Source organism: Muntiacus reevesi, chromosome 17, assembly GCF_963930625.1.
Source record: "Muntiacus reevesi chromosome 17, mMunRee1.1, whole genome shotgun sequence".
NCBI lineage: Eukaryota > Metazoa > Chordata > Mammalia > Artiodactyla > Cervidae > Muntiacus > Muntiacus reevesi.
The window spans coordinates 8,700,919-8,728,552 of record NC_089265.1 but is presented as its reverse complement, the minus strand read 5'-3'; positions in this window follow the sequence as shown (position 1 = coordinate 8,728,552).

Here is a 27,634-nt window from a genome sequence, read left to right as displayed (position 1 = left end):
GGCGAGGCCCGGGGCGGGGTGGTTGGGGGTGGGGGGGCCCTATGGAGGATGCGGTTGACATCACTGCGGAGACCGCGCGGCTGTCCCGCGGCTGCAGCGACCGCAGCGCCTTCGCGCCTCCCCCCTCCCCGCAGCCGGAGCCGGCGTCAGGGCAGGACAGCGGCGGGGGTGGGGAGAGGGGTTGTCATCCGGGGGGAGGGAGTCCCATCCCCGCCCCCTGCAGTCAAGGTGAACGTGAAGGAGAGCGGGCGCGCGTGCCCGCGCTTCTGGGTACGTGCGCGCGCCCCTCCTGGCTCCCCCCGCTTCGCGGCCCGCGGCGCCCTCCAGCCAGCCCGCCAGCCCGCGCCGCCGGGGCCAGATGGACGCCCGAGATTAGAGCGCGCAGAAGTGCGTCCCCACGTCCGGCCGCCACCCGTCCCGCGAACGTTTAGACTCACTTCGGGAGGCGCCTTTTGTTGTGCTGCTGTGCCCGTGAGGAGTGTTTTTCGGGAGCGCTGGGTTAGCTTGGCCTTAAGGAAGGGCTCAGAATGAATCTGCCCGTGAGAACAAAACCCAAAGACACCCCCACCCCGACCCCCAACAAGAAACCCAGCGCCAGCAAGGAGGAAACTTCGGTCTTTTCCCGGGAGCCGGTTCAGCAGCCGCGGGAGCCAACCCTCACCCCGGCGATGTCCGCACACGCAGGTCCCATCTGCTTCCCCTACTCGGGCTTTTCTTCTTTGATGACTTTAAAAGAAAAGAAAAGAAAAATCTAAGTGTCCCTCGGGCAGCGCTGGATTCAGAGCAACGAGCGATGGGTAGCAAGAACAAGCCCCTGACAGCTAAAAGCAGCTCCTTAAATCAGATGGCCCGCGCGCGGCGGCCGGGATTGGTCCTGCGGGGTGGCGGCAGATGCGCGCCCACCGCGCGGCCACTGTCCCAATGCGTGGTGACCCTGGGCTCTGCCCGGTTCGCTTCCAGGCCATTTCGGTTCTTGGTATTGGGTATTTGCCCCATTAAAAGAAGAATAGCACAACCTCTTAGCACTGGCTTTTTGCCTCTAACATGTACCACGAGAAGCATAAAAATAAGCAGTTTTTGTAAATTCTAAAAAGCGGAAAGTTTGCTTAAAATCGAGAGAGAGAGACGCAGACAGGGAGAGAAAGAAACAGAGAGAGGAGCGGAAAAGAATATAAAACACTCCTGTAGTAGATTCCTAATTTCTGAAGACTGTAGTTGGTGGGAAAGAGCCGTCATCTGGGATGTCTCTCCGGGGAAACTTACCATTCTGATAACGTTGCCCGCAAACTAAAATACTTTCGTGGTGGAAAAACTATATTGGCGGTCGCTTGGCTCAAGACTTCCACCATTTTGATGAGGGTTTTAGATTCAGGACTATGTGTTTCCTATTTACTAAGAATTCCTTTAAGCAAGCAGTTCCTGAAGCCCTGCAACGTGGAGGGATGGGGGCCGAGTTCCAGGTAACCCTGACTGAAGGGCAGCGGGACACACTGCTGTTGCCCTTCCCTTGGCTTTCTTAAAGGCCTGGTTTTGTTTTACTTGAGAACGGTTTCAGTGCGGTCCTTCTGAGCCCGTTGCTGCAATGCAGGATATTTGCTCTCTCATCTTGCGGCATGGGGGAGGGGAGCAGAGAGATGGTTTTGTAACAGGCTCTGCAGGCCTGAGTGGGAACGCCTTAAACGGTGAGCCCTGGTTTTAAAAAGAAAAGGAAAGAGAAGGAAAAACAGAAAGAAAAAGCTGAAATAATAGTTAGAGCATATCCCTGGGGCTTTCTCCAACGAGGGGGTCACGAATCCTTTCCCCTCCCCCAGTCACAGATTTCATATCTGTTTTTAAACAGTCTCATCAGATGCTGGGACATTTGTGATGGCTTCTTAAAACCTAAACCCTTGGGCTTAAGAGCTGTCTGTTCTCCTGATCAAACTCACCCCAAATACTAACACGTTAAGAAATTACATTGTAAAACCTCCCCAAATCCGATTGACGGGGCTGTTTGGGGCCCATATGGCTGGACAGCTGTGCAACTCCACGTGAAAAGACACCATTGCCCCTCGGATGGTATAAAGCGGGGGTTCCCCAGAGAGCTCAGACATGACCTAAGTATTAGCTTAGCCTGGGGTGAAGACTGAGTTAAATCTCTCTCTTCTTGGAGGTTAAAATAAAGACAGCAACAAAAATCACAAGAGGTGTACTTTTGAATTCATTGTAAATTACATGCCTCCCGCTGGTCCCACCAAAGGAAGGAAGAAGACCCTGAGAAATAAACTATCTTTCCAGCTTACCACAGGCATGATCTTAGGCAAACTGAAGACACAGGAGGTTGGGAAGAAATATATTATTTGTTAGTGACATTTGTGGTTCCCTGTTCAGAGAAGTGGGGTTCTGACCTCAGCCAATGCCTCAGTGTTAACCATAAAGAACGGCCATCAGAGCGCGATTTCCATGGTGAGAAGCTGAAACCGTGCTTTAAAAAGGAAAGCCCATTATGAAATGCAGCCGGATTTAATTTTTAATATGATGGCGGATCCTCTAACGCATTCTTTGCTGGTGTTTGCATTCAGGACGAGTGATTCATCCTGTGGCAGAAATCAAAATAACTCTCTGCAGTACTTTGAAAACGGGCACCTCGTTTTTAAAAGTGTCCTGAAATAGAATATTCTATAACCTTCAAGTTGTGGTGGCTGGAGAAATTGAATATAAGACTCTGTCCCTACTGAAGTGTGCAGGCTAGATAAGAAACAGGCCTGTTCTTACTTATCTATGTGTGCATTCGTGTGCTGCGTCCTCTTCAGGCCTTAAATATTTTAAAATAAATATGAGGAAAAAAAAAAAAAAACGCTCACAAATCAAACTGGAGAGTGAAATGGGAGAAGAGATACTGGTGAGAGGATTAGATTAATAAACTCTGAGTCCAAAGTCAGTCAACATTGTTTTGGAGAAATTATTTCAGTAGTGAAACTGCATCTTGTGAAAATTTTGCATAGATTTAACAGATACTGAAGTGTTCCTTTAGTGTCAGTTCATATCTTTGGAAATAGCCCCAGATAGTTCTGCAGTGACTGTGGCTTTAAAAAAATTAAGCAATTTTGGAGATATTATTTGAGTGGCATAGTTAATGATGGAACCCTGGAGATCATTTGGCTTCTTTCTTACTCGAATAGAAGAGGAAAACATGGCCTAGAGAGAAGGAAAAATTGCTTCTAGATATCATGTGGATGGTTGGTAGCAAATTCAGCGATAAAGTTAAGAACAAAACCAGTTCATTTTTTGCCTGTATGTTTTTCTCTTATCGTATTTGAACTTTAGGTTTTCTTAGGATTTTGTAAGTAACAACCCACTGACCCTAGCAAGTACCTTTTGTGTGTAGGTGGGATTTAATTTTGAAATTCAAATTTTTCTCTTTAGATTGTCTAGTTTGATGGATATTTCAGAACAAATTTAGGAACACACACACTGCCAACCTCCTGTGGCCCCGGAAGGAAAGGCCAGAGCCACACAAAAGTTTCCGAGCATGTATGTGGAAGAGTGAATTAAGTGCCACAACAGGCCTGGAAGATAATGACATAAAGTCAGAGTTGGAGGTTTTGCAGAAAGACCCTGGGACAGAGGTCTGGCAAACAGCATCCTTTCATAATTATTTTGGAGAAAGGATAAGGCATGTGACAAGTTCCTGATACAGACCTAGTTTATCAGGTGGCAGTTCTGAAGTCAGTTTGTTTTGTTTCTGCATTATTTAATAAATTATTCATATTGTATAAAAAAAGGGATCTTTGGGGGAAAAACCCTGAAAGTGAAAGAAACTGTGGTGTGGTGAAGATGACCTCTGTGACCTTGGGTGAATGAGTCACTATCACAGAGGATATGAAACCTTCAACAGGAGATACTTGGAGTAGATGATTTCTAAAGTCCTTTTAACACCAATAACGTTTGATTCTGTTGTTTAAAAAACAGAAAATCCACATATTCCCGAGTCTGGAAAGTATTGTTTCCCTTTTAAGATCTACTCTAAGATACTGTTCTTAAAATATCTTAAGATACCATTCCGGTCCTGAAAAGTTGAACCTAGAAAGCTTTAAGGAGGGTTGTATGTGTGTTTCAATGACAGTCATCTGAAAGTACAACACTCTTTATTCTTGATGACCCTCTGGGTCGGGAGAAGGTCCCTTTAGCAGGTGAAGGCATTTTTCTATCGCTGTTAGAATCCCTTGCCACAGTGGAACTGTCTGCCTGTTTTGCCTTCTCATAAGCAGATCCAAGCTGAGCCCTGTAGCAGATTTAAAAGCCCTTCCCTTTAGCTCCATCCTGACCTAGATTGCCGGATGAAGACTAATGATTCATTTGCAATGCTTATGATGGGCATCCAGGCAGGGTCTTCCCTCCCCCTTGTTCTGAAAGAAACCCTGTTATCCTTATCATCTGATATTACCACAAGTAAATATTTTTGTTCAAATTGCTACATAGGGCATGAGGCTATTTCCTAATGAATTATCTGCCCCAGGGAGATCTATAACTTGCCAGTGCTTCAGGCAATTTTTAGCATGTGTCAGATTGTGTTTGCATTAGAGAATTTGGACTGGTTTTTTTTTTTTTTTGGTGCAGGCAAACTACAGTTTTTTCTTTCCGTCTTTCTACAGAGATACACAATTCAACATACCTTTACAAAGAGTAAAGCCTTGTTTGTGTTTAATAAGAGTCTGACGGGAGCACGCACGTAAACAGTGTTCTTATACATAAAGGATCTGGTCGTGGAGAGGAAAGAATGTTGGTATTCATATGCCGGATACTGTTTTAATGCAAACTGGACAAGGCTTTCTTTGAGTTTCATTTCAAGGCAGCTACCCAGTAAGTTATGAAACCAGCGTGTTACCCTTGGAAAAATGGTCCTGACTAATAATGAGATGCCAATTGGTGTGTTCATTACATATACAGATTTGAAGCAGAATTAGTAGAAATTACTGAAATGGAAATCGTGTCAATCACAACTGAGACAGCTGACAAGTCAGAAGGAAAAAAAAAAGCCAAATGTGATTCATATCTTGTAGGATTCTGTCTGAGGATGATTTAAATAAATTTGGACATTAGGTGGTGACAAGATGAAAATGAAAAATAACATGCAATTGGGCAAAAAGACTGTAGTAGGCCTGGGGGAATGTGAGGGAAAAAAAGGAAAGGGGAAAGGGAAGATCGAGGGGGTCGTTTGGAGGATGGCTTATTTGTAATGAATGAATGAGTAGATGAAATTTAGAATATTTATTTCCCAGTAGCTGACACTGAGTAGACATTCAACTGTTGTTCATAAAATAAAATCAGTGTCCCTTCTGTATTGAGCAGCATCAAGCAGGTTATCTGCATAGAAACCCTGCTGGGAGGCCAAGGTATCTGCAGTGAGCAGTGCAGTACAGGCAAAGTCGGTTTACTACCCATCTTTAATTTCCAAATGCGGTAGACAGGCGCTTACAACACTGTATGTGAGACAAAGGGCCGCTGCATGCCAGGCAGCTTCGGGCCAGGCACAGTGTTGAATTTAGGTGTTTCCTTTATGTGATCTAAATCTCACAGCCTTACTAACCCCATTTTAAAAGAAGAGGTAACTGCTTTCCCGAGCGGTTAAATGACTTTGTCAAGTGCATAAACTGGAATTGGAATCCAGTTAAGACCAGCCTCTAAGACTCCATGCTGCAGGCTTCCCAGAAGAAACAAGAACGACATTATATAATGTAAAGCTGATACCAAAAAAAAAAAAAAAATTGGTAAGCGTTTGTCCTGTTTCCTGTACCAAGTTGGAGCCGGCAGCATGAGACTGACAGAGCAGATGAGAAACACCACTTAAGATAATTTCTCCTGCTAAACTCTGTTGTACACTATGCAAATATGATTGCAAAAGTGGAGCATGATCAACACTTTCAGGCTAGTTATCTTTCAAAGATGATACTTGGAGTAATCAACATAAACTTAGTATACTGTATCCTAAATAATAAAAAAGTTGGCCTGCATCATTCTGACATCTGAGTACAACCTACCAAAGCCTATCTGGATGATATGTAGTGATAATAACCTCCATCCAGACAGCATCTTCACAGTCACAGCTTTTCGTCACCTGGGGTAGGGTGGGGGAGGGGAGCTGGAAAATAGAAAAGGACTTAGGGGCTCCCAGAGTACCTGGGGGAATTCTTGGGGTGGAGGACTGTGAATCAAGATGAATGTACTTCCATTTGGTTCTGGGAGGTCTCCCGCTTCCTGTCTCCCTCAAGGCAGGCCTGATAAGCAAGAGCCTTGCTCCACAGAGATGTTTCCTGTTTTCGGTGTGTGACTAGATACCCTGAGCTGGTCCTAATAAACAACCACCACCACCAAAAAAGAAAGAAAAAAAAAACTAAGGAAAAAGCCAAACATGGATTGAAGCAAGTGATGGAAAAGGCAGAAGGTAAAAATAAATAAAAAAGAGAAAAGGTAGGAGGGAATAAAAAAAGGAATGATGGGAATTTAGTTTTCATGGGATTTGTTTCTCTGTTTAATACATATTTTAAAATTATTGAGCTGCCCCGGAACAGGCAACGATCACATTGCATTTCAAATTCCTTGTCATATGTCAAAGATATTACAGATCGTTGTTGCGATATTACCAAGAGTTCCTTGTCTGGTAAAGCAGCCAGAGGGCCCACAGAATGCTGTCTGCGTGGGGTGGGCTACTGGTCTGGGAGCCGGGAGGCCTGAGTTCTAGTTCTTGGCTTGCTGCAGTGACCTTGGATAAGGCACTCTCCCTGGTGGGGGATGCAGGAGGTGGACCTAGGGCTCCAACCTGCATTTGTTCTGTTCCCCACTTCTCAGGGCTCCCTCCTGATGCTTGCAGGATAACGTTCCGACGCTGAAACCGTCACCTCACTACCTTTCTTCTCATGCATGCATGCATGCGTGCATATGGGCATGCTGTCACTGCAGTCGTGTCTGACTCTTTGCAACCCCATGGACTGTAGCCCGTCAGGCTGCTCTGTCCATGGGATTTTCCAGGCAAGAATACTGGAGTGGGTTGCCATGTCCTTCTCGAGGGGATCTTCCCAACCCAGGGATTGAACCTGTGTCTCTTATGTCTCCTGCCTTGGCAGGCAGGTTCTTTATCACTAGCGCCACCTGGGAAGTCCTTCATCTCCTCAGGAGATTTTAGGAGCCCCTGAGCCAGTGAAGGATAGCTAGGGGAGACAGAGGAGGTTTTACTGGCATTTCTGAAATTATATCAGGTTTGCGTGGGTCCTTGTCTTCTTTCACCATAGGTGGTGAACTCTGAACAAGCAGGAGTTTGGGGGCCCAGACAGATGCAAGACCACATTCCAGCTCCACCACCTACTTGCTCGGTGACTTTGGCTAGTTTTTCACATGCAATATGTGAATGATGATAAGGCAGACCTCACCGGGCTAGTATTTACTGAGAGAAAATCCCGTAAATGCCAGTTTTGGACTTTACTCTCTGCGTTCTCTCTAAAAGGCAGGAGGGGGCCAGTGATGATCTCTGCTCCTCCCACCCCCTGTGCCTCCCCAGTAAAAGAGGAGGCAGGGAAGTGGGCAGGGGAAAATGCCATGGCCACTGCTGTGAGGTCCACGGCTGGCCCCAATCTGAGCAGAAGGGGGACCTGGGGAGGGTTGAATTCGTGACTCATGTTCTGTAGTTGATCCACCATGCTCTCACTGAACAAGCAATTTGAAAACAACATATTATGAAATAGGGAGAGACACAGCTATGAACTCCTCCTGAATCCTGGTGGGAACCTTTTGGAATCCTGAGGGTCTCAGAAGCTCCCACGTGGATGGAGCTGGAGCAGGTGGGGGTCATTGCCTTCTTGAGATGACCAGACATCTTGCCGGCCCCCTGCCCCCCGCACTGTGTGTGGAGTGGTCAGAGATGGAAGAGAAATTTAGAGCCAGAGGAGTGAAGCACCTTCCCTCGGCTCCCTAGTTATCATTAGGTGACTGGAATCAAAGAGGACAGGGCTTGCACACGTGTCGGGGAGGGGCAGAGGAGGGCGTAGACGCGAAGAGGTAGAGTTCCGTGCAGGGGCGGGGAGGGTGACTGCAGAGCTGGGGACCTGTTTCCTCACGGGGCCTGAGCACACCTCTGGCAGAACTGCAAGCTTCTGAGGGTCTCTTTCAGGCGGGTAATAGGTATACCTATGTCAGAAAGTGGTAATCAGGATACAATGGCACCGTGTACAATAGATGCTTAACACAATCCCTGTCATAGTACGGGCTCAGTCACATTAGCTGAAGACATTTTTTTAACTAAAAAAAAATAGAAGGCAGTCATGTTGCTCTTGGCCAAGGAAAATTGTTACCGTTCTTGGCTTTCTTCTTAGTGAAAAAGCCAGGGAAGTTCCCCAGCTGCCCATGGTAATGACATCACCATTAATGGCAGAGAAGGCCAATTGTCAGTCCATTTTCCAAGGGTCTAAGTGACTCTCTTTCTTTTGGAGACCTGAGTGTTAAAGTTAAGGTCTGTTTTCAAGAAAGAGAGGGGCCTACAGTATCTACTTTGTCATCATTTCACTTGTAGTACTATCTATTAGCAGGAGCACAAGGAGACTTTGAAGACTTTAGCTGGGGATGTGAAGTTCTTTGGGGATGTATGAGAGACACAAGATGAAATTTAGGACTTGTTTGATGTGATGGAACAGCACAGACTGAGTGAGAGAAAGAGTCAATTTTTAACATCCTAAGGGAGGCATTGTAAAAAGACATCTTCTTACATAGCAGGGTCCTAGACCCTTAATTTCTGGCAATGAGAAACCTGAAAACTTCATGAAAATTAGCACCTAAAAATCTTAGATAAGATATATGAATATTCTTTTAACTGCCTAGTAGAGTTTGAAGGAAATAAATGCAACTGGACCAGAGATAAAATCTAGCTATATGCTATTCGTAAGTGTAGCATCCAAAACGTGAAACAAAAAAGCTAAAAGGAGAAGGATGAGAAAAAAAATAGTAGGAAAGAAAACAGACGTAGTTTATTAATGTAATATAAAATAGACTTGTTTTTAATGTAATATAAAATAGACTTGAAGACAGACATTACTAGTGATAAAGATGGTCTTCACATGATGAACAATTTAAAAAGGACATTTAAGTAGAAGAATAGTTCTAATATTGTATGCCCCTAGAAACATGCCTCAAAATATAAAAACAAAAAGTGAAGCAATTTCAGGGAGAAAATGATGAATTGGAAATGATATGAAAGCTTGCCCAGTCATGTCTGTCTCTGCGACCCCAAGGACTGCAGCCCGCCAGGCTCCACTGTCCATGGAATTTTCCAGGTAAGAATATTGGAGTGGGTTGCCATTTCCTCCTCCAGTGGAAGTAATAGTAAGATACTTTAATGTATCTTTCTCTGTAACTGACAGAAACAGAAAGGATCATGTAGAAGGTTTGAACAAAACATTCTCAAGCTTGCCCTTATTAATAATTAGAAAAATCATTCTTTTTGTGTATATGTGGGACACTTAGAAAATCTGATCATGTACTAGCTCAGAAATGAAGTCCCAACAAATGCTGTGATATAATGTCATACAGATTGTATTATTTGACCACAATATCATGGAGTGAGAAATCTTAACAAAAAAAAAAAAAAAAAAAGAAAAATCCACCTACTTCTCTCCATACATTTGGGGGCGGAGGGAAAGGCATTTCTAAATAACTCGCTGCTTCAAGAAGAAATCATATGATAATTAATTAATGAATTAAAATTCTACTTATCAAGATTTCATGTCTTTCAATCACAGAAATGAGTAAAGGATAACACATAGGCTGAAGATGCTTATATTAGTAAAGAAGAAAGACCAAAGATTAATAGTCTTTATGTCAAACAGAGGAGGTAAAAAAAAAAAACAGGAAGAAAAACAGAGTAAGCCCAAAGAAAGAAGAAGAAAAAAATAATGGAGGAAAAAGTGATGAGAATCAGACTCTAGTGACATCTGGAATAGGTCCATAGCTACTTTACGGTTGAGAAACATCATTCCATTGAAAATACCTACCCCTTCTAGGATCACATAATCTCTCTCCCCCCAAAGACCCTTCCCACTGAATCTGCACCATCTTTGCAGTGGAGGGACTAAAACCATGTTTTATTCATCTCTGTAGGCTTTATATCTAGCTTAGGTGCTCAGTAATCCTATTCGATGACTTTTCCTTTGGAGTTATTTATTTACTCTCTTGGCTGGATTGTAAACTCATTGAGGCTGAAACTAGATCTTTCTCAACTCTGTTCCTCCACAGCCTGTGAGCAAGGACTTGTGAAAAGGAGCCACCTGATATTTAAATGTGTTTGAAGTTGTATTGAATTTGTAGAGAGAGCATTAGCTTATAGGCTGGAAGAGAAATGGAAGGAGGAAGGTGGGGTGATTTCTGATTCGTTCAGACTTGGGAATCTGATCATATTCAGAATAGGCTACTGATGACCTTCAGCACAGAAAGAAATTTCCTGATGCCTGGGCATGATTTTGAGACTTCATAAGAAACTTAGGGAAAAAAATACTAAACTCTCCATTGGGGAAGGAATACATACCTTTCTGATTCCTGTCTGTGGTGGGGATGAATGAGTGATTAGGGGTAAAATGTTTTAGAGTTGGATGCTACTTAGTTTTTAAGTTCCCCTCTTCTTTTATTATGATGGCTAGATATCCATATAAAACTTACCCTTTGACCATTTTAAACAGTACCATTCAGTGGCATTAAGTACATTCATAATGCTGAGCAACTGCCACGATTATGTATTCCCAGAACTTTTCCAATAAAGATCTCAAACAGAAAACTTCATCCCCATTCCCTTTTAACTGGGCAATTTTGCCAGTTTCTTCATCTGAGAATCAGGGCTAATCATATTATCTATTGAATAGGATTACTGTCTGGATTAAATGATGTAATGCATGAAAACTGCTTAGCACAGTGCCTGGCACTGTGTTTCATTGGGTAAGTAGTCAACAAATGTTATTATAGAAAAGGGCAAGGGCAGAGGAAATTCACGTCCTCGAGAGCTGGGAGGGCGACTTGAGGGAAGCATAGTTCAGGAAAGCCTGCTGGACAAGGTCTTGATGGGGCTGCTCTAGAATCACACCTGGTGACAAGTAGCCTCTCCAGTCTCAAAGCTGTGGGACTAGGGGAGGTTATCTCCAAAACTCCTTCCACCACCAGCGTCACACCTGGAGCGTGGCAGGAACTCAAGAAACGCACAAATAAGTGAATGAATGAATGAAACATGCGCAAACATTTCACTGCTCCCTGGGAAGTAGAACTCACTTAGTTGTCAAGCTATCAATCAGAAGACTGAGACTCAGAAAAGTAGTGACTTGTTTCCAGATCACACAGTTTGGGGGAGAGTTGCGTTAAAAAAAAAAAAAAGCCAAAGTTCCTAAGCATATGGTGTAATCTTAACTTGAACCAGAACCCAGAAAAACAGGAGAAAAACCTGAGAAAACCCGAAAGGTCCAGGCAATGCCTAATTTTAGAGGCAAAGTCTCCAAATGTTCGGTGACATTTTCCTGCTCTGACTACATATCTGATCCAGAATGTTGCAGATAATTGCTTTTTGTTTAGGGGAGAACATTTCCTACCATTTCAGGGGCAATGGTCATTCTGGTAAGGAGGACCACAGAAAATAACTATTTTTAAAACTGTTAATTCTTGGAAGAACTAGGAATTTTTAAAAGACCCAAAAATAGCCTGCACATTTTCACCTCATCCAGCCTCAGTTTTACTTGTCAGGTATAAATAATAATACTCGAGAAGCAGCAGTGAGAATTAAATGAGATAAAGAATGTCACGATCGCTTTTGCAGTGCCTGGCATATGGATGCTGTTCAGCAAATATTTGTTCCAAGCAAAGGGAGGTATTATTGATGAAGCATACCCTCCATTCCTATCAGCAGCCCACTTGACCCTGCTGGGAAGATTTGCTGGCTCTGTAGACACTTTGTTTGCAGTGTGACCCAAAGAATAACCTAGAGGCGGAGGTAGCCATTAGGACTGAAGCAATTTGTAGCAAACAAGTGCTGCTTTTCTGCTTTTCTGCCCCAGGCTGCAGTTAGTTGGAAATGGCTTCCCCTGTTTCCTGGAAACATCCAGAAGGGTTTCGGGGATGTGAAGGCTGTGCCTGTAGGTTTTCAGTCCATTCTCAGGGACAGAGGTCACTGGGCATAGAGGGGAGTCATCGTATACCCAGACAGAGCGGTGGGAAGACTCCCGTCTTGGGAGCCAGGATGCTGGCTTCTAGATCTGGCCGCTTACTGGCTCTGTGACCTCAGGCAAAGGGCTTCACCTCTCTGAACCTCAGGATCCTCTTCTGTGAACCAAGGGGCTGGGAGTACATGATTTCTGTGTCTCTCTCCATCTCGACCACACTACATTCTATTTATTTATTCTACTCACAGCTTTCCAAGTATTGCTGCTCACTGAAAATATGAATGTCCATACATGTGTACAGTCACACACACACACACACACACACACATCCTCTTACATCCAGAATCGTCACCTAGGGAAGCGCAAAAACCTAACACCCCAGTGAATAGCCACGTTACTCACCACCTTCAGAGTGCCAAAGCCCAGCAGCTTCTGGACTAGGACCTCGTCTTCCTGGTGACCCAGTACTTCTGCTGCCAAATGAGGTAGAAATGCTGCGATCTGATTTCTAACCCCTAGAGCAACTGCTGCTGCGGCTGCTGCAGCCGCCCGCCTTTTCGACCATGGATGCAGCAGCAGCAGAGAAATGCTGAGCACAGCACATTTCTCAGCACTGGAGGGCGGACTGGCTTGCTGCAGAGGAAGCTGGGTTGCCATTCCTCCAAGGGCTATTTCTACCCAGTGGGTTTGGGTGGTGGGAGGATATTTACTTTTCAACCTTGCACTCCTCAAAGGGATGACTGTGAAAAACCTTGGCTTTTGCCAAGATCAAGCCTCCCTTGTGGAGTCAGAGTCAGTCATCAGGAGATTGTGATCTTGCTTCCTGCCCCAGACTTACACTTAGGGATCTTGGTGTTTGTGGATGAGGATGGTGACGGGGTCTTTAAGCATCCTTAAATGCTAGGGGACAGGCCTGGCTTTTTTTCTAAAAGGGTAATGTTTCTGTGGGCTGCCAGGGTTCCAGGAGACCTCACTCAGTCTGATAGGATGATATAGGCTTTGTGGTGCTGGCTTTCTTGGCATAATCTTTTGGGAACAGAACAGGGCAGAGCCTGGAACTCATTCGCTATGGGGGTGGAGTTTGCTTATTAATTTCCACAGATGTCTCCCTGAATTCCTCACTCAGCTTTTGGGGTGCCAGTTTCACCGGTGGCTAGTCTTTTTTTAAAAAAACATTGTTTATTTTTTAACTGAAGGATAACTGCTTTACAATGCTGTGTTGGTTTCTGCCATACATCAACATGAATCAGCCATGGATATATATATGTCGCCTCTCTCTGAGCCTCCCTCCCGCCCCCACCCCATCCCACCCATCCTGGTTGTCACAGAGCACCAAATTGAGCTCCCTGCGTCACACAGCAAATTCCCACTGGCTTTCTATTTTACATATGGTAATGTATATGTTTCCATGCTGCTCTCTCTGTTCCTCCCACCCCCTCCTTCCCCTGCCGTGTTCACAAATCTCTTCTCTGTGTCTGAATCTCTATGGCTGCCCTACAAATAGATTCATCAGTGTCAGTGGTGACTGGTCTTTGCTTCTCCATAAATTCTGCAGCTGATGGGCTCTGAGAGTTTTTGTCATCCTGAGTTTCTGTTTTCTCATCTGCAAAATAACACCACCCACAGGGTGATCAGGAAGAATTTACATGATTTATGGCAATGGTCTCCAAATCTTGAGGGTGCTCTCCATCAGTAAAAATTTATTTGCAAGTATACCCCCAGTGTAGGCATGTTTATGTATTTGTAAATTATATAATAGACATGCCATTAGCTAACACCTCAAGTCACAATATACACTAAAGATGAGGTTCATTACTAATGGTAGTGGATGTTAAATGATACTTCAAATGCTTGTGATAATTTCAAAAAACTTTGGCCAACTTCTTTTTGGATCTGGATAAGTCGTCATTATTTTGATCTTCTATTCTGGTTATGAATATGGTTGTAGCATGGTGGATTTCTTAGGACTGAAAGTGTCAGCTTCACCTTTGCTCATTGTTTGTGTTGTTAGTATTCATCTCCATTTGGGATTTCTTCATGGGAATATTTCTAAACCAAGCATCCACTCTATGCATGTGGGGTTAGTTTAAAAATAAGATGGTTTGGATAACAAACAAGGTCCTACTGTCCAGCACAAGGAACTCTGTGTCCCACCAGGCTCCTCTGTCCATGAAATTCTCCAGGCAAGGACACTGGAGTGGGTTGCCATTTCCTTCTCCAGAGGGATCTTCTCAACTCAGGGATTGAACACAGGTCTCCTGCATTGCAGGCACCAGGGAAGCCCCAAGGAACTCTGCTCAATGTTACTTGATAACATGGATGGGAAGGGAGTTTAGGGGGAGAATGGATACATGTATGTGTATGGAGGATTACTTTTGCTGATCCCTGAAACTATCATAACACTTTAAATTGGCTATCCGCCAATATAAAATAAAAAGTTTTAAAAAACAAAACAACTAAAATGGTTTGCTGTGCAGCTCCACTTAACTCTTCCACATATGGAAATCTCACTCTTTCCTCAGGATAGTATGTTTCCAGTAAGTGACACTGGGGCTTCTAAAAGTCATCAAGGTCAATCCATATATCAGATATTAGTAAAAATTAACTTCTTTCTAACATTTCCCTTGTGGCTCAGCTGGTAAAGAATTGTCTGCAATGAGGGAAACCTGGGTTCCATCCCTGGGTTGGGAAGATCTTCTGGAGAAGGGAAAGGCTACCCACTCCAGGATTCTGGCCCAGAGAATCCCATGGACTATACAGTCCATTGGGTTGCAAAGAGTCAGACATGACTGAGCAACTTTCACTTTACTTTATTTTTAACTTCTCTCTGACATTTAAGACAAAATAGACCCTCTGATATTATCTCTCCTGCACTTCAGTGAATGGTTCTGCATGTGTCCTGCGTGCATGCTCAGTCACTTCAGCCGTATCTGAAGCCCCTATTTGTATCCTTGTATGGAAATTCCTGAGTTGATGGATGTAAATGTGCTTTGTAAGCTGCCAAGAACAGACTACATGAAAGCAACAGGGAGGATGCACACTCAGGGAAGAATGTCTTCATACGTAGAACTGTTGTTACCTAAAACTCTAAGGACTTCTGAACACTGTTCCAAGAAGGATGAACCCATTGGTGCTAACCAGTGAGAAGAGGCACACCTGGATCTTCTGGACCCCAGCTATGCTTCCTGCACAGAAGCACCTGAGCGTAGATCTCAATTCCTTACTCTTTGGACTAGAGACCTAAGAGAATTCTCTGGGAATTGACTTATGGACACAGCAGGGGAAAGAGAGGGTGGGAGTTGAGAGAGTAGCATTGAAACATACCCATTACCATATGTAAAACAGCCAGTGGGAAGTTACTCTTGTAATATGGGAGCTCAGCTGGGTGCTCTGTGATGACCTAGAGGGGTGAGGTGGGGCCTGGGATGGAGGTTCAAAGGGAGGGCATGTGGCTGATTCATGTTGGTATATGGCAGAAACCAACACAACATTGTAAATTATTCTCCAATTAAAAATAAATTTTAAAAATGTTTCATAAATGAAAAAAAAGAGAATATAGGATTATATTCTTTAAGTCTCTGCAGTATTGGGTTTATTTGTTGCATCACCTCAAAGTTAACCTTAATTCAATTACTGCGTGTGTGTATGTGTGCTCAGCTATGTCCAACTCTTTGCAGCCTCATAGATTGTAGCCTGCCAGACTTCTCTGTCCACGGGATTTTACAGGCAAGAATACTGAAGCAGGTTGATATTTCCTACCCAGGGATCGAACTTGCATCTCTTGTGTTGGCAGGTGGATTCTTTACCACTGCGCCACCTGGGAAGCCCAATCTCATTGGCTAGTGAGAAACAAAGTCTGACCTGAGAATTAGAAGACCTGAATCTTATGTTGTTGTTTTTTTCCAGGACTTCTTTTTTTTTTTTTACTTTGAACTTCACCTTTCTTGACTCTAATCTTATCTGTAAAATGAAGGTGTTGGATTAGATCGTTTTAAAGGTTTACTCCAACATTAATAATCTATGTTATCTTCTTTCTTAAAAGTATCTTTTTATGACGCTCTAGGTATATCCAGTGGTGGTTGTATTCGATGAAAATTTCCACCCAAGCAAAAGATTTGGAATGTGACCTCCATCATGACCTCTCTTTTGCTTCTCCTCCTTTCCCTTCTGCCCACACCACCTGTCCTCTATTCCTTCCTGATTCATCTCATCCACCAGCCAGAGAGTAGGTCCAGAAAACCTCAGTCATTTCTTTGAGCTTAGCTGCTGCTGTATGCTTCCAGCTGAAATTCCATCTGGAGCTAATGTTTTAGGCCAACTCCCCCTGTGAGAGCTGTCTTTTTTTCCGTTGTGCCTCTCTGCCCTGCACCCCAGGGGTGCTTTGGGCAGAACTGGCCACTGAGGACAAACACTGTATTTTTTCTTCTCCAAGTCAGAGCTCTTTTGGAATCAAGATGCTCTTGAGAATTCCCTCTGGGAATGTGAATCTGTGCTAGGCACTGTATTCAGCGAGAAGGACCCGGCCTTGCCTTCATGGCACTTACATGCAAGCTTAGGTACTGTCACTCAGTCAGAAAATGGTTAAGCTTTTTATTTCATGGTGCTTTGAAGTCTAGGAAGTGTGTTTTTATAGTAACTCTAAATTCAACTCTAAAATAACTCAGTAAGGGACCCCCTGCCAGTCCAGTGGTTAAGACTCTGCACTTCAGACGTAGAGAAGAGACTTGTGGACACAGTGGGAGAAGGCAAGGATGGGATGAGTAGAGAGAGTAGGCCTGACAAATATACACTGCCATGTGTAAAATAGATGGCTAGTGGGAAGTTGCTACATAACACAGGGAGTTCAGCCCGGTATTCTGTGACAACCTAGAGGGGTGGTATGGGGTATGGGGGTTTCAGAGGGAGGCTCAAGAGGGAGGAGATATGTGTATATTTATGGCTGATTCACATTGTTGTAAGGCAGAAACCAACACAATATTGTAAAGCGATTATCCTCCAATTAATTTTAAAAAAAATTTAAAAAGGACTGTTTCCAACGCAGGGGCAAGGGTTTGATCCCTGGTCAGGGAACTAAGATCCCTCATGCCATATGGCCAGGCTAAAATAGAATAAAATAGCTCAGTAAGTCTGATATTTTTCCTCTCATGTGACAGGCAATTCTCCTAAGAACACATCATAATGGGCAGAATTAGGGCTGGAATCCACACCTTCTAACCACAAAATCTGCACTTTTTTCTTTTTCCTTTTCATTAATCTAATAAATATCTTCTCTAGATCCATGCCTAGATCCTCCAGGCAGGACTCTGAGCACCCCTGAAACTTGGCTCATGTGTTGGTATATAAATAATTGGTTTGTAATATGCCACCCATCCTCCCAACTGGATTGGAAATGCATTGAGAATAGAGTCTGTTTCTCAGTCATCCTTATGACTAAATAAGTCTGGTTTATAAGTTAAGTGTTTTTTTTTTTTCTCTATAAAACCAAAACCTTTCCCATTGTGTCATGATAATAGTAACAAGGACCAGCTATCTGTCGAGACAATAAGAAGCTGCTTTTGGGTGTGAAAACCTGGAGGACTCCCCTTTTCTTACTGCCTCCCAGATACCTTTCTTACATGATTAAAAGAAGAAAAATTCAGCTGTTATGGGTCTTTGTTGCTGCATGCAGGCTCTCTTTAGCTGCAGCGAGCGGGAGCTATGCTTTGTTGCGGCACGCCAGCTTCTCTTTGTGATGGCTTCTCTTGTTGGGGAGCACGGGCTCCAGAGAGCAGCAGAGGCTTCAGTAGTTTCAGCATGCAGACTTCAGGAGCTGTGGTGCACGGGCTTAGATGCCCCACCGCATGTAAAATCTCCCCAGACTAGGGATCAAACGCATGTCCCCTGCATGGCAGGTGGATTCTTAACCACTGGACCACCGGGGAAGTCCCCAAAATACCTTTCTTAAATGGTAGTGTACACTTTCATTTCAAGGCATGTAAGATTTCAAATTAAGTCCCACACCGATGCGAATTCACTAGTTTGTGAAAGATTTCTCCCAGACTCTCTTCCAAGATAGGGCTTGGGAAGCAGTTTGTGGAAGATCTGCACTCAAGACAGGGTGAGGAAGAACCACAGAAGGAAAGAACGAGGACATGCAAAGTGGATTCTCAGGAGGTGCATGATCTGACCTGGCTATTTGCCTGGTACTAGTCGTAAAACTTCAAAAAGCCCTTTTCTGGGCTTGCAAGAAGCTGGCTTGAGTTGTGAGAGTAAAAGTAAAGGTGGGTATTTAAGGCACTCTGTCCTAGATCTGAAACAAGTAATTCGAGGGCCGCATGACTCCAGAGTGAAATCAGACGCAGAGCCTGGGCATCACTCTTGCTGCCTCTGCGAGTTCCCTGCGCCAGGCTGGGCTACTTCAGCACCGAAGACAGCGCCTTGGGAGCCCCTTGACACTGAGCTGGGACTCTGTGGCTATTTACATTGGGGACTTCTGTCTGTTTGATTCAGTGTTCTTGGCAAGCTGTGCTGAAGACTGGGATCTGGGGAAGGCTCAGAATCCTAGGAACTAACCCAGATTCCCTTAAAGTGCATTCTTTGGGATCTCTTTTCTTTTTCCAGCTGCTTGAGGCATTTATCTAATCTTTTCTTCCCCATTCTATCAGAAAGGAAGAAGATGGAATCCTACGGCATCTCTTTCCCCATCCCCATAGCTAATCTGGTTCCTTCTGGTCTAAGTATGCTCTTTTTTTCCTTGGACCCCTCACTGTTTTCCATGCAAGAGTTGTCTAAACTACCCTGGATTTTGGGGAAAGCATGGATAGGCACTAAAGTATAACTGACAAGATAGCAGAATGCCTATCTCTTTTCCACTTTCCCAGGTGGTACATGGACATTTTGCAGTGCCTTAGATCAGTGGGTATGTTCCCACTAGTAGGGATTTCAGGCTCAATTTCAGGCCAAGGTAGAAGATATTCTCCAAGAATCTTCAGGGTCTCAGAGATGCCACAAAGAATGTGATAAAAGGCACATTGAGGCTGCCCTGGTTATAGATCTAATTCTTCACCAACTGGGAAGATTAGAACAGGTCACTTAAATTCCTGGAGCCTCACTTAACTTTCCTTAAGTATAAAAAGAGGATAACAACAAAAACCCATCTTAAGTAAAAATTAATGGGATCATTCATGAGAAATCCTGTTGTTAACTGCAGAGTACTACCCAATAATTAATAATAACAGTCCCTGCAAAACCACTGATAGGAAGATATAGGCATTTCTGGTTTCCAAACCCCAATGTGGGCTGCGAGAGTATCAAACAATGCCTGTCAGAGAGGCACAGATAGTGAAGCCAGGACAATTCAAAAGGACACTTGTCATCCTACCTTGAGTTGGCCATTGTCTGTGAACTTGGCTTTAGTCCCTTCTGTATCTGATTTTTTTTTCTTTCATTAACTTAATAAGTCAGGGAACTCACACTGACACCCTTGATTTATCAGACAGTCACAGTACTGCTGGAAACAGCTAGTGACACATCCCTGCCTCCACCTCACTTCCCACTAGCAGTTACACATCCCAGAATCTGGCAGAAACCTGTGGGTTTTTGTCATTGCCCACATGCTCCCATCCACCCCTCAGCTACCTTCATGTTACTTCCACTCATTGCTGCCACATCTTTTAGATAATCTGACCTTCCTATGGAGTTCATAAGAAAGATTACTTTGTGTTTTCTCTAAGAGAGGGTAAGCCCTAAGGCTGACTTCACTTCCCCGTCTTTTCTAACAGAGCTGCAACTGGGTTCGTGTATCCTCCATTCCCCATGCAGCCATGTATCTGTAGAAAGCTGACCTCGCCCCCCAGCTCCAGAGTAAGCCTGACTGTCCTCTCCCCTGTGCCAGCGGTTAGTGCTGTGAGGTCTCTGCAAAAGGCTTTCTTACCTCTAAGAGATGGTGACATGTCTGGATGAGATGCTGAGAACTGTTGCTGCCAAGCTGCTACTGGCCTAATATTAAAGCCTACAGCATGGATGACAGAGAAGTGAAAAGAACCTAGGTTCTTGGTGACATTGCTATGCTACCAAATCAATCAATTCTGAAGCCTGCATTTCTTCTGGTGAGATAGTTTCGTGAGATAGTCAAGTTCTTTACTGATTGGGCAGGGGTTTCTGTTACTTGCAGCTAAAAGCATTCTTTTCTAATACACTCAGTTGCTAGTCAGGAGATGAGTCTAGGTCATTTGTAAAAGATATAGGGCACCCTTGACCTGCCGTTGAGCTCCGCAAACAGTAGTCCAGATGAATTTCCTGAGCTTCTTAAACCAACAGCATTTCAGTTGCTCCTGCCAATCTCAGCCACGTGTTTCCAATGATGTAAGCTGGCAGGCGTTAGGAGACATATTCTGCGAGTTTATGGATTCTGTTTTCTTAGATATTCAGATTTGTTCTTAATCATAGCTGATTCTATTTCTTCTGGATGCCAAGCCTCATCTTCTAACTCAACTGCTTGATGTAATAGTTTTTTTTTTTGTTTGAGTAGGAGAGATATCCTTTGGTTACACAGAACAAGGAGCCTACCAGGGAAGGAGATATTTGTCAAGTAGCAAGACTCTTTTCTCCTTAGAAGCCAGTTTGGGAGCCCAAGATTCTATATATAAAGGGTTTCTGGAGGCCATATTTGTTAATCTTCCTTGAAGGACCATATTAACAGGGTATCATGCCCACTCTTCTAGGCAAGACTCTTCAGCTGACAGTCTGTCAGTTGCAACAATGATTTCTTCCTCTCAGCTCTGTGTATTGTCTGACTCACAGGGATGGTAGAAAGTGGAGGAAGCCATTAAATTTTTTTTTTTTTGCCATGCCATGCAGCATGAGGGATCTTAGTTCCCTGACCAGGGATCGAACCCACACCCCCTGCATTGGAAGTGTGGAGTCTAAACCACTGGTTCACCATGGAAGTCCTGGAGGAAGCCATTTTTAAAGACTGATTCTTTACACTCATAGATAGATGACTGATGAGCCACTAGATGGAAATTAAGACAGAAAGACAGATGGGGAAACAGGGGGGACACAAGAAGCTGTAAGGAAATTAGTTTCATCCTCCCAACAGATGCAATAATACAACCCGGTCAAAAAATCATATCGAGGGCCTCCCAAGTGCAAGTGCTGTTGAGAGCGGGCACTGAGATACTTTCTCTATCCTTGGGGTTTCATAGTCTAGCTGAGAGATGATATAAACAAGCAAAAAGTTACTTTTAGCTGTAAAACTAGCTGAATAGAAAACAGGAATTTAAAAAAGAAAATAGGAATAATTGTTCTGGACAACAGAGCCATCACAAAAGGATAGATCACTAATTTTTCAATTTTCCAAATGAAATGTATAGATAACAATTGAGAAGAAAGGGAATTTGGGCTACAATGACTAAGAAACTATGAGGGATATGAGAATACTTTCAATATCATCCCTATCATAATTACTATGACTACTGCTGCTCTGACAATAAAATATTCTGTAACTTGAGCATCTACTGTAAAGCGATACTGGACACTTCACTATAGTCACTTAGTGTCTACATTAGCATTTTAGGGTATTGTCCTCATTTTGTAATAATGAAACTGAGAATTAGATGACTAGGAATTTTAAGAACAGTTTCATTGAGGTATAGTTCACATATCATACAATTCACTCATTTAAAATATACAATTCAATGCTTTTTAGAATACTCATCATAATGCAACCATCACCACAATTTTTGAACATTTTCATCACTGTAAAAAGAAACCACAAATCCATTAGCCCCGTTTCTCCCTGGATTCTTGAGACTTTTGCTTAAGAATTAAAAAAAAAAAGTCTTTTGGCCACACCCCATGGCATATGGGATCTTAGATCCTTAATCAGGAATCACGTGGTATCTTAGCTCCCCAACCAGGGATCGAACCCACAACCCCCTGCATTGGCAGCATGGAACCTTAGTCAATGGACTACCAGTGAAATCTGTTGCTTAAGAATTTTGAACTCAAGCCTATTGGGCACTCGAGAATTTGTTAATGCTTGCAACTCTGGCATTAATGGAATATTATTTAGCCTCCCAAGTCCTACTAACTTTGAGACTAATTCTGACAAGACAAGGAAGTAGATAGTTCAGTTTAAATATGAGGATGAATTCCTGAATGAATGCTTTCTAAATAGTGCCTAGAGTGTTCGATTGTCCAATGTACTGAGATATTGGAAGTTCTAGAATTGCATTTTTGTCCATTTCTCTCTTCTATGTTTATGTGCTGCCTAAGGCTGAGACTGTTGGAAATCTCAAATAAAATTTCCTTGGCAGTGTGGGCTGAGAGCTGAGAAAGATGATTCATAGATGACTAAACAAACAGTGCTTAACACCCTTGGCCTTACCTTCAAACAAGGAAATTGGTTACTGAATAGCATGCTCTGCAAAGGAAAGGACTCTGTCTCTTCTCTCATCCCTGAGTGGTTTAACCAAGTTAGAAATTTCTAACCAAGTTAGAAATTGATCTGTCGGGAGTTCTGAACTCCCAACAGATCCTTCTGTAGGAGTACAGACCAACAAAACTTAAATCATAGAGTGTAAGTATAAAATCCTGGAGGACTGAGACATGGAATCCAGAACTGAATGTTAAAACATTGAACTGCAAGCACTAGGATGTTGAAACATTAAACAAGAACCTGGACTCAATTTTTATTTTAGTTTAAGGGCGTTAAAATTTTACTTAGTTTCATTGCACTTAAAAAAAACCCCTCTGAGTATTCTGTCTTTTGCAGACTCTCTGTGATCCCATTATAGTCCACCAGGCTCCTTTGTCCATGAAATTCTCCAGGCCAGAATACTGGAGTGGGTAGCCTTTCCCTTCTCCAGTGGATCTTCCCAACCCAGGAATCAAATCAGGGTCTCCTGCATTGCAGGTGGATTCTTTACCAACAGCTATCAGGGAAGCCTCTGTAGTCTGTCAGGTGCAATATAAGATGAGTAAAGAAAATATATTCTTGTTTCTAGAAACAGCGACTCCTAGAAGTTCTCCTGTTCCTGCTCTTTTTTTATCTTAGAGTGAACTTTCATTTATTTTTAAAATTTATTTATTTTTGATTGGATGATAATTGCTTTACAATATTGTATTGGTTGGGCTTCCCACATGGTGCAGTGGTAAAGAATCTGTCTGCTAATGCAGGAGATGCAAGAGATGTGTGTTTGATCCCTGGGTCGGGAAGATCCCCTGGGTGAGGAAATGTAGCCCATTCCAGTATTCTTGCCTGGAGAATTCCGTGGGCAGAGGGGTCTGATGGGTCACAGTCCATGGGTTTGCAAAGAGTCAGACACGACTGAGCCCACAACACAACAACAGCAGCATTGTGTTGGTTTCTGCCACACCTCGACATGACTCAGCTCTAGGTATACACATGAGGATCTGGACTCTTCTGATCCTTATTTAAGAAACCTAGAACAGGGAATCAGAGTGTTGGACTTCAAATGGGCCCGTCCAGACTGTTTTGGGCCCTGAGATGGAAAGAATATTAAGTAACTTGTCTAAAATCACAGTTTTTCAGTGGAGGAAGAGCTGAGCTTTAAACCCAAGTCTGTCTGATTCCAAAATGCATATTCTTTCCACTATAAGAGTGTTAGTCACTCAGTTGTGTCTGACTCTTTGCGACCCCATGGACTGTAGCCCACCAGGCTCCTCTGTCCATGGAATTCTCCTGGCAAGAATACTGGAGTGTGTTGCCATTCCCTTCTCTAGGGAATCTTCCAGACCCAGGGTTTGAACCTGGGTCCCCTGCTTTGCAGGCAGATTCTTTACTGACTGAATCACCAGGGAAGCCCTTCTTCCACTATACCAATGTGCTAAAAGCAGGTGGTCAGGAAGGAAATCCAAAGACCCAGAAGAGTGAGTGATGAATAAAACATACTCTGAGCATCCTGGAAGGGGTAGAAACTGCTTCTCTCCTGGCCACAGGAAAGGTAGTCCCAATCTCCAGAGGCTATTTTGAAGGTGAGGAGCTGAAGCTTGCTCCTTCCAGTTTGCTTCATCTCTCTGGGCTTCTCTTTGCTCCTCTGCAAGGTAGGTGATGGAGAGGCGGGGAGGTCAGAACGGGGCTCAGAACAGTAAAGTCCCTCTCATCTCTAATAGTCTCCAAACCTCGCAGCATATTTATTTCTTCATCTTTTAAACTTGATGGGGCAAACCACGGGCCTCACATAAATTCCCACTTTCATGTAACATTGCCAATGGTGTGACATCTTTATCTTCCATGCTGGTAGGAAAAAAATGAAGAGGAACAAGTTCAGACACACGGGCGGGGGCCATGAGCCTCTCTCTGGTCTCACCCCGCAGAGAACTGCCCCGGTCAATTCTCTGGTTTCTTTTCTGAGGTCCTGCAGAGAAGAATGAGATCATGTCTGAAAAAGGAACTGGGCTTCTTGGAGCAAGAAGCTAAATAACTCCAATGCCTACAAGTGCCATTATCTGGCTTCCATTCTGAATCCTGATTCAAGGACCTGATTGAGTTTATCTTTTAAAAGAACTGGTCAGCTCTTGAATCAAAGAGTTGAGTCCTCTTCTTTCCCTCTTCTGGGTTTTTGAATGGTGTTGAGAGCCCCTACTGCCATGGCAACAGGAGATGTGGAAAATCGAACCTGAAATCGTGGGATGGAGAGGACCCTGTGGAGAAGGCAGCCTCTGAGGGACAAGAGAGTCCTTATCCTGAAGGTGGATGGGAAGCTGGTCCTTTGTTTCATACTGACGTTGTCCTCTGTGGCTAAGATTTTAGGCACAAGCGTTGACCGGCTCTGGTGTCATGCAACTCTCAGTCTGAATGCCGGCTCTGTCGCACTGGCTGTGTGACACCTGGTAGGCTGATTAACCTCTCTGAGCCTGTGTGTAGGACTGTTGCATGGATTAGATCAGAGGATAAATCATTGGGTGCTTGGCACTTATTAGATGCTCAATAAATAGGAATCCTTGTGGCCTATTTTAACTGTTAGTTTCTTAGCTCTTGTGCCATGTGCTCTGCTGGCTGCCTCTGAAGATGTGGTTCCATCCATTTGGAAGCATATGGGTAAAATCAAGTTCCTATATGTCAGGCTTACTTAGCTCGGGGAGGATCAGGAAAAACCTGCCTGACATTCTCCTTGTACACCCAGCTCTTCTCTGCTCAAGTAGTGAGGATGATGGAGGGGACAGAAATTTGTAGGCAGAGAAACTGGAACCAGAAAATCTGGATTCCTCCAGCCCTGGCACACACAGACACTCTGGGCCAGTCATTTCCTCTCACTGGCTTTGAACATCTGCTCTGTCACATGGGTTCCTGAGGCCTGTAACCCACTGCCCGAGCCTCCTCCCCTGGGCTAGTCCAAATTGGGTGCTGTCTGCCAGGCCAAGTGCAATCTCTAGTTGAATCACCATCTCTCCACAGCTCTGGAAAAGGACAGCCACGTGCAGGGGTGAGGAGGGACGAGTACATAGAAAACCAAAGCTGCTAGACGCCGTTGCATCCTCTGCCTCAGGCATTTTGTCAACAGCTGGGCCATTGGTCGCCTACCAACAAATCCCCATGAATCAGGAGAGAGGCTAGAGGGACTCAGAAGCTCACTGCATGCATTTGGGCAGGTTGCTCCATCTCACTGGGTCCCAGAGTCCGCATCTGTAAAATGAGAGGGTTTGATCCTTTCAACTCTGCTGCTCTGATTATGTGATTACATGGGAGGATGCTGCCTGGGTTCCGAGGACCAGGGGACAGCAGCCAGGAACTCCAAGGTGGGGCTGTCAGTTCTAGCTTCTCCACTGCTAGAAGTCTGCTCAAAGGGAAAGGCAAAGATCATGGCTTGAACTGAGGTTTTCTTTGCTTCTCGTGTGATTTTCTTCGCCTCTCTTACAAGCCATGGAGGAGAGAAAGAGCTGATGGGGAGAGGAAGTCTTCAGGAAGCAGGCGTGGTGCATTGAAGGGCCCCCCTCTCCCTTTCTCGTTTAGTATTACTGTATTTTCTCAGTACATATTTATTGAGCACCTATGGTGAACTCGGGACTTGTTCACCTCAGTGTACAAAACACACAAATCCATGTCTTTGTAAAGCATACGCTCTAGTGCAGGGAGACAGACAGTAAAAAATAAAGGTAGAAAATCGTATCTTAACAATGTCTTCTTGGTGATAAAGACTAGAAGAAATACGGAATCAAGGTTGCGACTGTGGGGTTTGTAGATAGAGGGCAGTGGTAATAATTAAAATAGTTGACTTCTGAAGGAAGATAGATACAGGCTGGCCAAGGGGAGGACAATATTTAGAATATAACTACATTTAATATTCACAAAATGCTTTTTAATAATGATATTCATTAGTGCCAGTTGTTTGTTAATAATAAATGGGCCATCCTCCGTTCATCCTTTTTCTTTTTCTTTCATGAAGTCTTCGGCAGCTTTGGGGTGTCCCTGGCTGTCCAACTTTTATTCTCTTTGTCTCCCTCCTCTTATGGACGCTCTTGTTTCTTGCCTGGTCACCTGGGATTTTTCCATCTCGAGTCTCCCTCCGGCCTCGCCCCTCCTCCACACCCCTCCCCCCATCCCGCTCTGCTCTAGCTGCCTGGCCAGCCTGCCCGTTTCAGTCCGATGAGGGCAAACCGACTGCAACAAGCTGGTGGATGGGGGAGAAGACGAGGGGCAGGCCTTTGAGCAGTCAGATCGCAGAGCGAGTCCCCCGCCGCGGCTTGGGCGCAAATTCCGATCGGCTCGCGTTTTCAAAGTGGTTGCGGCGCTGGGGACTGACTGCACTGCATTTGAGCGGGCAGGGCGGGGGGAGCGGTGATGATCTCCTCTCCTTTCTGAGCAAGAGGGCCACCTGGAGCATAGGCGCTCCACGGCGAACCCCTGCTTCTTCAGACTGAGAGTAAGGGTAATGATGCTAGATTAGTCATCATACTAGCTCAGGCTTCTTGTGAGAGATCGGTTTTAAAAGTAGAAGACAGGGCTTTGGTAGGTGCTGTGCTAAATCTCAAGGTATTCTTCCCGGTGCCGGATGCAGAGCAGGCGGCTCAGTGCTGGGTTCCCAGGGGAAGAGCGATGAGGAGACCACCTTATGACCTCCAGGGGTTTGTGTTTCCCCATGGGGAGGAGCGGGGAGGCATGCCACTCTCTGTAGCAGAATGCAGGCTGTTTTAAAGCCAGGGGGAAGGTCTGTCCTGACTGGAGGACGAGGGGCCACCGCTCTAGGTATTGCACTGGAGTAAATGTAACTGCGACCGGTATATGTTCATATTCCAATGATGACTTGGATTGAAAGCGTACAATTGAAGGACACATTTAAATATGGGATGGGCCTCAGCTTCACATAAGGAATTTGGTGACCTGACATGCTGGGTATCACTCAGGATGCTGAGCCCGGTGGGGTGAAGGCCAAAGGGCTGAGAATGTTGTTAAGATGCTGGGGATAAGTCCTCTCCCTGCCAGAAGGTTCATGCCTCACTGATGATCTTTACAGATGCTGGTCCTTCAGACT